This window comes from Anser cygnoides, chromosome Z (genome assembly GCF_040182565.1).
Source record: "Anser cygnoides isolate HZ-2024a breed goose chromosome Z, Taihu_goose_T2T_genome, whole genome shotgun sequence".
Classification (NCBI taxonomy): Eukaryota; Metazoa; Chordata; class Aves; order Anseriformes; family Anatidae; genus Anser; species Anser cygnoides.
The window spans coordinates 36,999,293-37,010,763 of NC_089912.1; the positions used below are offsets into that span (position 1 = coordinate 36,999,293).

Here is an 11,471-nt window from a genome sequence, read left to right on the forward strand (position 1 = left end):
CTTAACAATGAACTGAAAGTGATTTTTGAGCTTCATAAGGATTCTCTAGGTCTGTCTGCACCTTATTGTTTCTCCCTATCACCATCTTCTTGGAAGATCTCCATTCATGCTGCTCAAAAAAGTTCATGAATTTGCTCAAAAAATTTCATGAATTGACTGTGTTTTCTGTCTTTTTATGCCTTAAAAAAAAAAAAAAAGTACTATGTCTTATTCTGTAACTATTGGGAACCAATATTTTGGTTATTTTGGTTTACCAAAAAAGAGTATTAGTTTTTTTATTTTTTTGAACCCACTAAATGAAAAGGGCTCAAGCAGTACACATTCACACAGATCAAAAGCTTTTGGTGATGATTGCAGGCAAATGACTGTGATCCCAGATTAGGGGGTTTTGGATTATTGCATTTATTTGAAAATCAGCAATAAAATTCCAAATCCTTATTCCGTATCCCTTTTTCTGTTTCACGGCTTAGCACAGGAAAGTCTGCACCATTTGATTATTCTTTAACATTTTCTTATTCCTTAAAAACAGTTCTGAACATGATGGAATGATGACATCCAGGCCTAAATTTCAGGTTTTGTGGTATAATGCAATTCTGTGAGAACAGACAGTTACATCAGGACACAAATTTCAGAGTAAAATGTGCTCTATGTATGTACATTCTAAAATGTATTTGGGGTGAGGATTTGAGGCTTTTTTGTTAAGTCTATAAAAACATGCGGGTTGCAGCTACCAGCTAAAATTTGCCTAAAGAAATATTTTACCAAAGGTAAAGGTTCTTGTCTTAAGTAACTTTAGGATATAGAATGAGAATCAGAACAAAACTAGTTTATTTCTGAAAGAGTTATGTTCACCTGCTTAACGGAGACCGATGGCATGTGCAGCATGTGCTGCTGGGAAGCCAAGACGTGTTTAGCGATGGAATTGCCAAGCCATGAGTAAGAGTCCCCAGAATGAGACTTAATGGAAATGTAACCTTTTCCTGCAGGTAGCAGTCTGGGTGTCAAAGTAACAGTAGATAAATTTTACGTGGTTCTTTCAGTGCTTACTGTTAGGAGGTTAGGAGAGATTTCTGTGGGTAGACACAGCAAACGAACATAACCAGTGGTCATCACGAACTTGGAGAAGTTACTCTCTTTAAGTGCAGGCTGCATTTCTCGACTCACTACTCTGAATGTATGACTGGCTAGTTCCTTGGAAATAAACGAAACACAGGACCAGACAAACACAGTGAAACAACCTTGATGGATGTTCTATCATATGCAATAGTAGCAGATACTAAAACAGTATTCTTGTCGTCATATTTAAAAAGTCTGTGTAATGGAGAGGAATTTCATGTGCTTTACATTATTTCAGAAGAAAACCCATTGGCTTACACTGTACTTACAACACAAAAGAGCTCCTACATGTTCACTGCCTCACTAAGCATTATTAAATCAGCTAAATGGATGCTTAAATAAATTATTTAATGATATGCACTACTCAATAGCTTGTCAAATATTTAATTGTATTTAGCATCCCTAATGACAATGTGCGAGCATAACATATCCTTGACTGTATTTTCATTTACAGTTACTATAACGTTACATTTACTGAAAATAGCATCCTAGCCTGTGATCAGTGCAAGTACTTCAAATGTAAACCAGTAAAACTGCATAGGACTGGTCCCATCTACTTACACTCTTGTCTGTGCCAGCGCTGATGCTGATTTGGGTGCCCAGCTGACTGTACTGAGAACTCGTGTAGTGAAGGGTGTGCTGGTTTTTGATTTTGTGTTCATAAATGGTTTAGTTTTAAACCAGGTCGGTTTCATGATGCTTATGGAGAGTAAACCTGGGAGTGAGATCAGAACTTTATTTGTTTTCTTGTGTGTTTGTTGGGGGGCGGGGAGGAGGGGTGAGGAGGAACGGAGAGGGGCAGCATTGATAGTTTAACCTGGCTGTGGAAAAGCATCTATCTTTCTAAGGAAAATACTCTATTCAGCTGAGGGACAAAGCTTAGCCACAGCTGGAACTGTGAGTACTGCTTCTGAAAAGTTACTCCCACTTCTGGGGTCCTTTATCTCCATGTACTGGTCTCACTATAGGTTTGCCTGGGTTGTTCTGTTTGGTCTGGGGGCAAACTGCATATTGAATTCATTGCTAAATAGTCAACTGGATCATCACCAGCAACCTCAGGCAATATGATTTTGTCATTTCTACCATCAGTGCTAATCCTGTCTGTCATCACTGTGCAAGGAATGGTTTTCGGTCTTCACACAAACTAACAAACTGTGAGTTCAAGCTTCAAGTAGGTTACCTAATAAGCTGAGGACAAAAAAAAAAATGCTGGTGGAGTTGGCAATAATTTGCTAAATACCAAACTTGATTACTTAAATATAACACAAAATAGTATGACCACATTTATGAACGATTGAGCTGTCATGCAAAAGGCACAATTTATTTGTTATAACATAGCTAGTCAAGCATTTCACACGGCTTTTTGTGGCACCATTGGATTGTCCACAACTATTTTTTTTCCGAAAAATGCGGTGCTCTCTTTTTAGAGATGTGACAGTAAGAGAGCCTATTAACAGAGAAGTAGAGCATTACCTTTACATTTGGCCTATCAGTTCTTTCACGTGAAGTGGGTGCTTCACTTTTGGGATTTGGCATGTAGTAGAAGACATTCCAGGTATGCTGTGACACAGCAGGGTTGGATATCACTCTGATTTTCCAGGACTTCAACAAGGTATGCAAGGGTTGTGATAAGCTTTATTACTTGAATAGTGACCTTGAGGGGAGGAGATGTTTTAGCATGAAAATGAGCCACCCGCAATGGATACATCATTTTTTCCTCAAAATGGTAAGGAGTAAGGAAGCATCAGATATTGATGTCTGCGTTCAGGGAGTGCTGTGGTTTTTTAGCAGTGCTCTGTGTCTCAGAGCCACGGGCAGTTGTTTACTAGGAATGTGCTTTGTTTCTCCCATGCTACACCTTCAATGCCATGAAGAGGCTGTTGGCTTTTGTCTTGTTTTTTAAGTTTCTCACCATTACATTGGCCTTTGTAGGTTATAACTGGAACTATCTGCAAGGCAATACAAACTCATCTTGCATTTGTGTATTTCCTGGTGGGAGACCCACCTGAATGACTGCTGTTGGTGCAAGCAGCCCTCCTGTGCCACACAGGATCAGGGCTTTGTCTTTCCCACCTGCTGTCGTTCACCGTGATCCCTCACCAAATGCGTGAGGCAGGCTGTTGTGCAAGGCCAGTTCCCAAAACATCACATCTAGGAGGAAGGTGAGTGTTACTTGGAACTGATTTTGAAGTTCTCAAGTTTCACAAAATGTGGCATCACTAGGGAGATGGCTATTCTGAAACCTTTTTCCTTAGGAAATCATCTTTATAGTAGTAATAAAACATGTAAGGAGACGTAGTCCTTGGAGAGGAGTACACTTTCCAGGTGGTTAATACTAATGTACATTTTGGCACTCTACAGCTTTTTCCACCTGTCACAATTTAACCTCCTGGAGCAGTAACAGTCATCTCCTGTGTATGGTGTACACATTAAGCAGCAGAGATAAAGTATGTATATGGGGGTGTTATGCAGCATTTCTATTCACATTCATAAAAGAAAAAAAATAGCATTTCAGAACATGTAATTAGGGAATCAACAGTCACATTGCAGCAATGTGTAACACAACTGGTTTGGAAGGATGGAAGATGGGAGGGGACAGATACTAAAGGTGGAAGAATGAAAAGACAGGAGGGTGAGTGGGGGAGGATGGTCAACTTTGATAGGTGTCCAAGCACCGTGCTCAGGCCAGTTCCCCGTGGTGCTCTTTTCAAGAAGCAGCTATTGGCGACAGCCACAAAACCAGAGCCCAGTGCAGCAAGGCTTTTCATTTTTCACTGTTTTAGGTAGTAGGTGCCAAGCCAGATACTCTTTTTGTAAATTGCAGCAGACATTGGTTTCCAGCTGGCAGTAGCAAGATCCATCAAAACGTGGGTAGGAGCAGCCCAGGGGAACAGGACTGCATGGTGAACAGAGCTGGGAAATTAGTCTCTTTTTGACAATTTTCAAAGTCCGTATGAAATAAAAGTTGTTTTTCTTAATATGGACACGCATGGGATGGTGCAATGAGTGCCCTGCAATTCCACGCCTCTTAAGAAAAACATGCAGAAGTGTGTTTCCATACCCACTTGCTGGAGCTAGACAACATCAGGTTGCTGCTAAAGGACCAAGTCCCAGTTTCCTTTTTATTGACTAAAATTGCCCATATCTATCAGTGATTGCACAGATGCTGTTTTCCTCTGAGACTGCCAAAATGCATCCGGCACAGCCCTTGGATGGGAATTAAACAGCCATGGCATACTTTGGCTAAGAGCTTCCTCGCTCCTTCTCTGAATCATAACCAGAGCAGTGGAAATATGTGACAGAAGTAAACACTGTGGCTAATGCAGCAGCTCTGTAAAACCTAGAATTTCAAAGTTACAGCGAGATGACTGCTTACTAAAACAATTTTAAACAGTGTGTTTTAAAATACACATGCACCCCCAAATACGTACAGTGAAACGAAACAGTGCTGACCTACACAGACACGGCGGCTCGCACTGTCCCTGGTGTACACGCTTTGATGAAGTGCAACTATTTCTTCTGCGAGGCTTAGTGCCGGACAGCTACCTGGGCACAAGCCGCATCTCAGCCTCCGTGTGCGACATCCACCTGCCTCCTGTGTGGCAGCGCCTTGAACCTCCGTCCTGCAGCCTCGCGGAGGCTGGCGCAGTGCTGATACAACAGAGGCTTCATCCAAGCCCTGAGAGCCAAAGCTGCCGCTGGCGAAGGTCTGCCAAGGCGAGACTGGCTTGGGCACAGCTCAGCCGGTTGGGTTGTCTGGGCCACGTCCCTGCACGGCGCTGCTGCTTTCCTAGCTGCACATTTACATCGCGTTGCACCCGGTTAAGAACGCCCTCCTCGGGTTGCTTTTTCTAAGTAGGGCGCCCAGCTAGCCCTGCAGAAGGGAAAGCTGTGCTAAAGAACTGCCGCGGGGTCTTCCTCCCGCCTGCCCCCATTTAGCAGGGCTGTGCCAGCCCGCCTAGCTAATGGTAGGACGTCTGGAGCTGGTTATTATCAATACAGTAATCAGTGCTGTCACTGCTTGGAGAGCGGTGATCAAGGATGTGCAGCTGCTCATTTGGAAAGCTTCCTCAGCTGGAAAGCTCCACACCCATGAAGAGAAATCCCCTGTGGGACTGTCATGCCTTCTAAATTTGTGCTTCTCTGTAAGTGGGAGATTTCCATGGTCCTGTCCAACAGCCCATGCCATATGGCCCACAGCCCCCCTGCCCCGCCAATAATAGCAGTCCTGATGTTTGCATCACATGTTCAAAAAGTTGCAGTAAATATCTGGATAATTGTTAAGTGGTCACCAGGCACACTACATGGGCACCTGCATTAGATAGCTTGTTGTCCCAAGGTAAAGGCATTTTCACAGCACACCGAGCTGCTACAAGCTGTTTTCCAATTCAGAAACCTACAGTCAAATTTTTCACCGTAAATGAACCCGTGACTGAGAATGGCCTGTTCTAATCAAGAAAAGAGGAGTCCAGAATTAGACGACTGCAAAGATTTATAAGCATTTTACTAAACTAAGAATACATTTGTATGGTCCAGGACCTCACTGCTTTTCTATTTCCCTTCTATGACTTTTTGCCCAAATTTCTCATACACTACATTGTCTGCATTTCTGTTCATTCACTGTGTATTACTTAAGGTTTTGGCTTTCTGAAAACTGTTTCTTAAGACTTTATCCACTACTGCTGTTGCTTGTTTCCCACCTGAGGTCAGTCTTAATCCTCCCGTCACCACTGGCACCATAGCCACATTCACAAGGATTATCAGGAGTATGCAGAAGAAGCTAATGAATTCAAGTGATGCTTGAAATAAAGAACATAGGAAAACTGAATATCTCCTAGAATGTTCTTCGAGTAGCATTAGCAGTGTTTTGATATTTGTTCAGGGGTTAACATCCTCTAAAGGGTAAGAACAGAGCAGCCTCGTGCTTTTGCAGCATTCCATCAAGTGACTGGCATCCCAGGCTTTGTCCTCACTTCACTCAGTAACACTTACTGGAAGGTTACTTCAGAGCTTTATAGTGAGGTGCATAAGCACACAGGGTATGACACTTTGAAAAAGAAAAAAAAATACTTTCTATTAATAATTATATAAATCAGCTATTTTTTTCATAAAATAATTGCCCTGTCCCTTGCCTGTGTTCTGTACCCAGGAAGATAAGGCTGCCTTAGGAGCAGAAGAGTAACAAGGGAGTTCTCTGCCGCTTCAAGCAATTACCAGATGTTAAGAAAAAAAAAAGATCTGAGAAAAGTAATAAGGGTCATCTCATTCTTGTCAAAAGGCTTCGTTTGTTTTAATGAAATAATTTATTTGCACAAAGACTGAAGGAACTAAGCCAGGGTAGGGCACAGGGTGACTCATTAGGGGTCACCTTCCTTTGCAAGCTCCTTTTACATTGCTAATTTATGTTAGTAAGAGCACTTAGGATCACCTGGGTGAGAAGACAGAGAACCTTTCACTCCTAAACTGCTGCTTCAGATACAGCCTTTATTCACTGCTAGCAAAAATACTGACTTAACAGGACACAGGGATGAGATCTGTCTTCTGCCAGGCTGCTGCAGAGGGATGGTCCTGTTAGTAAGATGATGGAAGAAATGCCAAACCACAAGAGGAAACACTATGGACCCTACACAGACAGATGGGATCATTCTTCTTCCTATGAGCAACGCCTGCAGAGGAAGCAGGGAGAGCAGAAGGGAGCTGGCACAGTTCTGCTACTACCAAGAGGTCAGCCCGCGAGATGGACAACCTGGCATTTCGCTTATGCACTGCAGGCCTTGCGGCTGTGGTGGTGTCACACTGGTGGGCAGCTCAGCTCTCTCACTCCCCTTCTGCAACAGAACACGGGGAGAAAATATGATGAGAAAGGCTCAAGGTCAGAGATAACGACAGGGAGATTGCTCACCAGTTACTGTCATGGGCAAAACAGACTCAGTCTAGGGAGATTATTGTAATTTATTGCCTATTGCTAATAACAGAGCAGAGCAGTGAAAAACTAAAAGCAAACTAATAGCACCTTCCTTCCCATCCACCATCTTCTACCTCCCCTCCCAAGCAGTGCAGGGGAATGGGGAACGGGGGCTGCGGTCAGTCCCTGACGGCTCTTCAGTCTCTGCTGCTCCCTCACGGTCCCTCCCTGCCCCTGCTCCCCGTGGGGTCCCTCCCACGGGATGCCGTCCTTCCCGAACTGAGCCTGCGGGGGCTGCCCACAGGCAGCAGCTCCTCAAGACCTGCTCCCACACGGCTCCGTACCACGGGGTCCATCCATCCCCCAGGAGCAAACTGCTCCAGCACGGGTCCCCCACGGGTGGGCGGCAGCTCCCCCCAGACCCCCTGCTCCTGCGTGGGCTCCTCTCCACGGGCTGCAGCTCCGGCCCGGGGCCTGCTCCTGCGGGGGCTCTCCATGGGCCGCAGCCTCCTCCAGGCCACAGCCACCTGCTCCACCGGGGGCTCCTCCACGGGGGGGCTGCAGCGTGGAGATCTGCCCCATGTGGGACCCACGGGCTGCAGGGGGACAGCCTGCTCCACCAGGGGCCTCTCCCTGCACAGGCCGCAGGGGAACTGCTGCTGCCTGCCTGGAGCACCTCCTGCCCTCCTGCTGCACTCACCTGGGAGGCTGCAAGGCTGGTTCTCTCCCATTTTGTCACTCCTCTCTCCTAGCTGTAGTTGCACAACAGGTTTTCCCCTTCTTTAAATCAGCTCTCCCACAGGCCCTACCAGTGTCACTCCCTGTCTTGGCTCTGACCAGCAGCAGGTCCCTTTTGGAGCCAGCTGGAGCTGGCTCCACTCACAGAGGTCACCCCTGCAGCCACATAAACCTCATACAGTGGCAGAGTTGCTGGGCCCTCCCAAATTAACCCAACTGGAATTGCAAACCATCAGTAACAAGCCCCCACCCACCCACCCAACACCAGCCAAACTCACAGCATCATCTCATGCACACACTGATGGGGTACACCAGTTCTTTGCAAGAGGCAGTGGTCTCTGATTGTGCAACCTCGCATAGTTTCATCAAATACCTCTTCATCTGTTAGTCTGTGACTGTGCCTACATGTGCCTGTTGGAGAGGTTCACAACACTAAGACACCCCCTCAGTCAGCCTCATTGTCACTGATGTAACACCATCTCTCAGCACAGAGTTGTCAGAAACATGCCGTCTGTGTTCCCTACATACAGGGTCATTAGCAGAGGAATGTTGTTTTTTTTTTGATCATAGCACCATGCCATCATTAGGGCTGAATGCTCTACGTCTTGCTATTTTGCTTCTGTGGTTAAATGCAAAGTGCTTAATGCCTTGGGTTAGTTGTTGCTCTTCAACCAGCAAGTGGGGTTGATTTTGTATTCATGGGTTATGGGGAGCAATAGAAAAATCCCAGCTGGAGGTTTGTGCTGGGAGTGCACAAGAAGGTGTGTGCTTCAGGACCAGCAGTCCTGTCAAAAGGCAGGCCTGCAGTGTGGCTGCCCAGCCGCTCCAAGGCTGAGCATGTGGCTGAGGGGAAAAGCCCACAAATGCATGCAGCTTTTTGCAGCAGTTCTTGAGAACAAGAGAAGTTCAGCAGCTTCTGCACTACCCGGCTACTCTATCTTCCTTTGGTCAGGTAAGCCTGTCTAGATAGAGAGAAATAAGAAATGTCTTTGGCACTGTCCAATGGCTGGTCCATGAAGGAAACAGACTGATGAAAGCACAGCAGTGTGGGAAGCCTCCGCCACCATGACTCAAGGTGGTAGGCTGAGAGATGTGAGCTTGTGGTAGCTCATGGAAAACTGGACAGGCTTCGAACCCTGCAGCAGCCTCCTGCAGATGGGGTGAAGGTTTGGGTTTAGGTGCTGAAGTGACTAAACTGAGTGACACAGCAATGCCTGCTGATGAACTGCGAGATTTAATCCATTGCAGGAGCCTGTGAGCAACCCACAGATTTTGTCATCAGTTTGCCCCTCGTCTTGCGACATAGTCCGAGAATTCATTACCCCAGAGAGCTGCTTTCTCATCCTGCTCCACTCCCGCTGCATGAGACCCCTGTGCCAATTTGGCAGTAATTCGCCAGTGCTAATCCCTCCCTTAAGTCTGACAGCTTTTTTGGAAAACGTAGGGGGTAGGCACTGTCCTCATTCATACCAGGCAGGCTGGTGAGAGCGAAGCCTGATTTTCATCAAGACACCGCACAGAACTGGCGCTTGAGATGTTTGCTGTCCCCTTTGCTGCTGGCTAACACCTGGCTTCCCTCTGAGGGTTTGCTGATGGCTTCAGGTGGCAGAGTGGTGTGCAGGGTCCTGGAGGTCTCCCACTGTGCTGGGGTGTAAGTGCCAGGCACCCCGCAGGAGCCTTGGCGGTGCGGTGCTGCCCGCGCCCCTCCACACATGGCCATGGGTGTAAGCATTGAGGGCTGGCATGTGAGGGGTAGGTTTCTCATTCCAAGGGAAATAGAATAGAAACACAAGAATCTAGATGAAAATAACAAAACACCCTGTGCTTGTTCTTACCCCTTGGCTTTGCTTTCTTGCCACTGTAGAACAGCGCAGCTTCAGTGAGGGCTATTGTAGATGTCAAATGTAGAGCAACTTTATTTTCCACTGAGCATTTTGCTGTCCATCTTTGGAAGGTCTGAAGTCCTTACATGGACTTTACAAAGGTCTAAAGCACATACATGAAGAAAAAAAAAAAAGCACAAAATTGCTTATCCAATAGATCCTGAATAGTAGTAAAATTTCTTTCTCTTATAGATCAACTGAAAGTGGTTGGCTCAGCTGAGCTGAGTGAACCAGGGACTGCCCCGTGGCTCCCACCTGCAGCATTGGCCTCTCTTTCCCCAGGTTCAGCTGAGCAGTCAGCTGCAAGCTTTTGCAACACGCCTTGGCTGGTGCAATAATGATGCTCTTGGAGCCCTCAGCTCGCAAGAGAGGCACAAAAGGCATCAGAAAACAACAGCCCCTCTAAAGCTTAAAACGGAGCTGCTGGTCGACACACTGCCATATGTGCAGCATGTGCCATATTACTGTCTGCTGGACTCGTTTGCCTCAGCTTAAACAGAGAGCCCTATCTGGTGGATCCCATGCTTCTCTGCTGGCAGCCCCGCCACCAGCTGCAGCGTGTGTCCTCGTGTCCAGCTGCGAGCCCTGCCCCTAGGCTTTCACCACGGCCTCCAGCCAGATCTGTGACCTGCCCGCTTCCCACCAGACACCCTGAGCAGCATCACGTTACTGCCCTGTGGTTAATTACCGCCTCAGAAGCACAAAGGCTCTTCTGTGTGTCCCTTAAGACTGCCCCAAATCTCTGAAGACCAAAGCAGGGAAGTAACTAGAAAATGTGCTTTTTTCCTCCTTCCCCCAGATCAAGGCAGTAACAAGTCCTAACAAATACATAATCCAAGAAAAAGCTACTTGTTTTCTGCCGCTGTTGGCACTCAGAAATAAGCACTAGTTAGCATAAAAATATGGGGGAGGGAGAAGAAAATGGGTAACTCAGACTATTATGCTATCTTCTGTCATCAACAAGTCTGGCTAAATTCTGGATCTTCTCCTGCCTCCTCTTACACCTGGCAACAGCTGACTCCCCACTGTCGAAAAGAGTTGGTGTTTTTGTTTTTGGACACCTTCCATCTCTGTTACTTCCCTATAAATAAATTCCAAGAGCTGTCAGTATGCAACCACCTTTGCTTGGGCTAGGTGGAAGAAAAGGCACTTCTGAAGTAGACGGGAAATGCACCGGTTTTGAAGTACGCTGTTCAGGAAGACTGCGCGCAGGACAAAACAGCACATGCACAAGCATGCCCGCGTTTCAGGTGGTGCTCCAGCCTGGCACTGGTTTTTAAAAGTTCATTGGCTCTGAGCTGCTCTGTGCGAGGTTACGTGAGATAGCATGGAGTTATCCCCCCGTCCCCACTCCCCCAAGCCCTGTGCGAGGCTGCTGCCCCGAGCACCTGGCCCTGTCCAGGCTGCTCCTGCTGCAGCCTTGCCCTCCTTGTGCCTTGCCTTCCAGCTCCGCTCGCCCCATTATTTTTCTCCTCCGTGTGCTGCTCACCGTGGCTTTTCCTTTCCCAGTTTTTGGCACGTCCTTGTGTCGCTGCAGCACCCTGTGGCGTGTGTGCCTTTCCTGCTCCCGTGTGCGTGACCCGAGGGGTGGGGGGAGCACGTGTTCTGTTTCCTCAACCTCTGACACAGAAAAAAAATAGTGGTGCTGGGGCTGGGTAATGAATGAGCATACGGACAATGCATCTGGAACTACAATTACTGGTAAGCTGTCCCTTAAGTGTGATTACTGGTATGTACAGATTCACACCACAGCTATCAGCAACAATATCCTCTAGGGTTTGATACTCAGCTTCTCTAGAAGAGATGTCCCGTGACTCTTGCTTGTAAAA

General features: G+C 46.7%; 1 long non-coding RNA gene across 1 annotated transcript; it reads right to left on the reverse strand.

The window, feature by feature from the left end:
* Nucleotides 1-6,463: 6,463 nt before the first annotated feature.
* On the reverse strand, nt 6,464-11,269 carry LOC106045104 (uncharacterized). The gene is made up of 3 exons (XR_001212618.3): nt 11,132-11,269; nt 9,595-9,745; nt 6,464-6,944 (listed from the first exon to the last, which is right to left on the reverse strand). It is a non-coding gene; the product is annotated as an uncharacterized lncRNA (long non-coding RNA).
* Between the last annotated feature and the right edge of the window lie 202 nt (nt 11,270-11,471).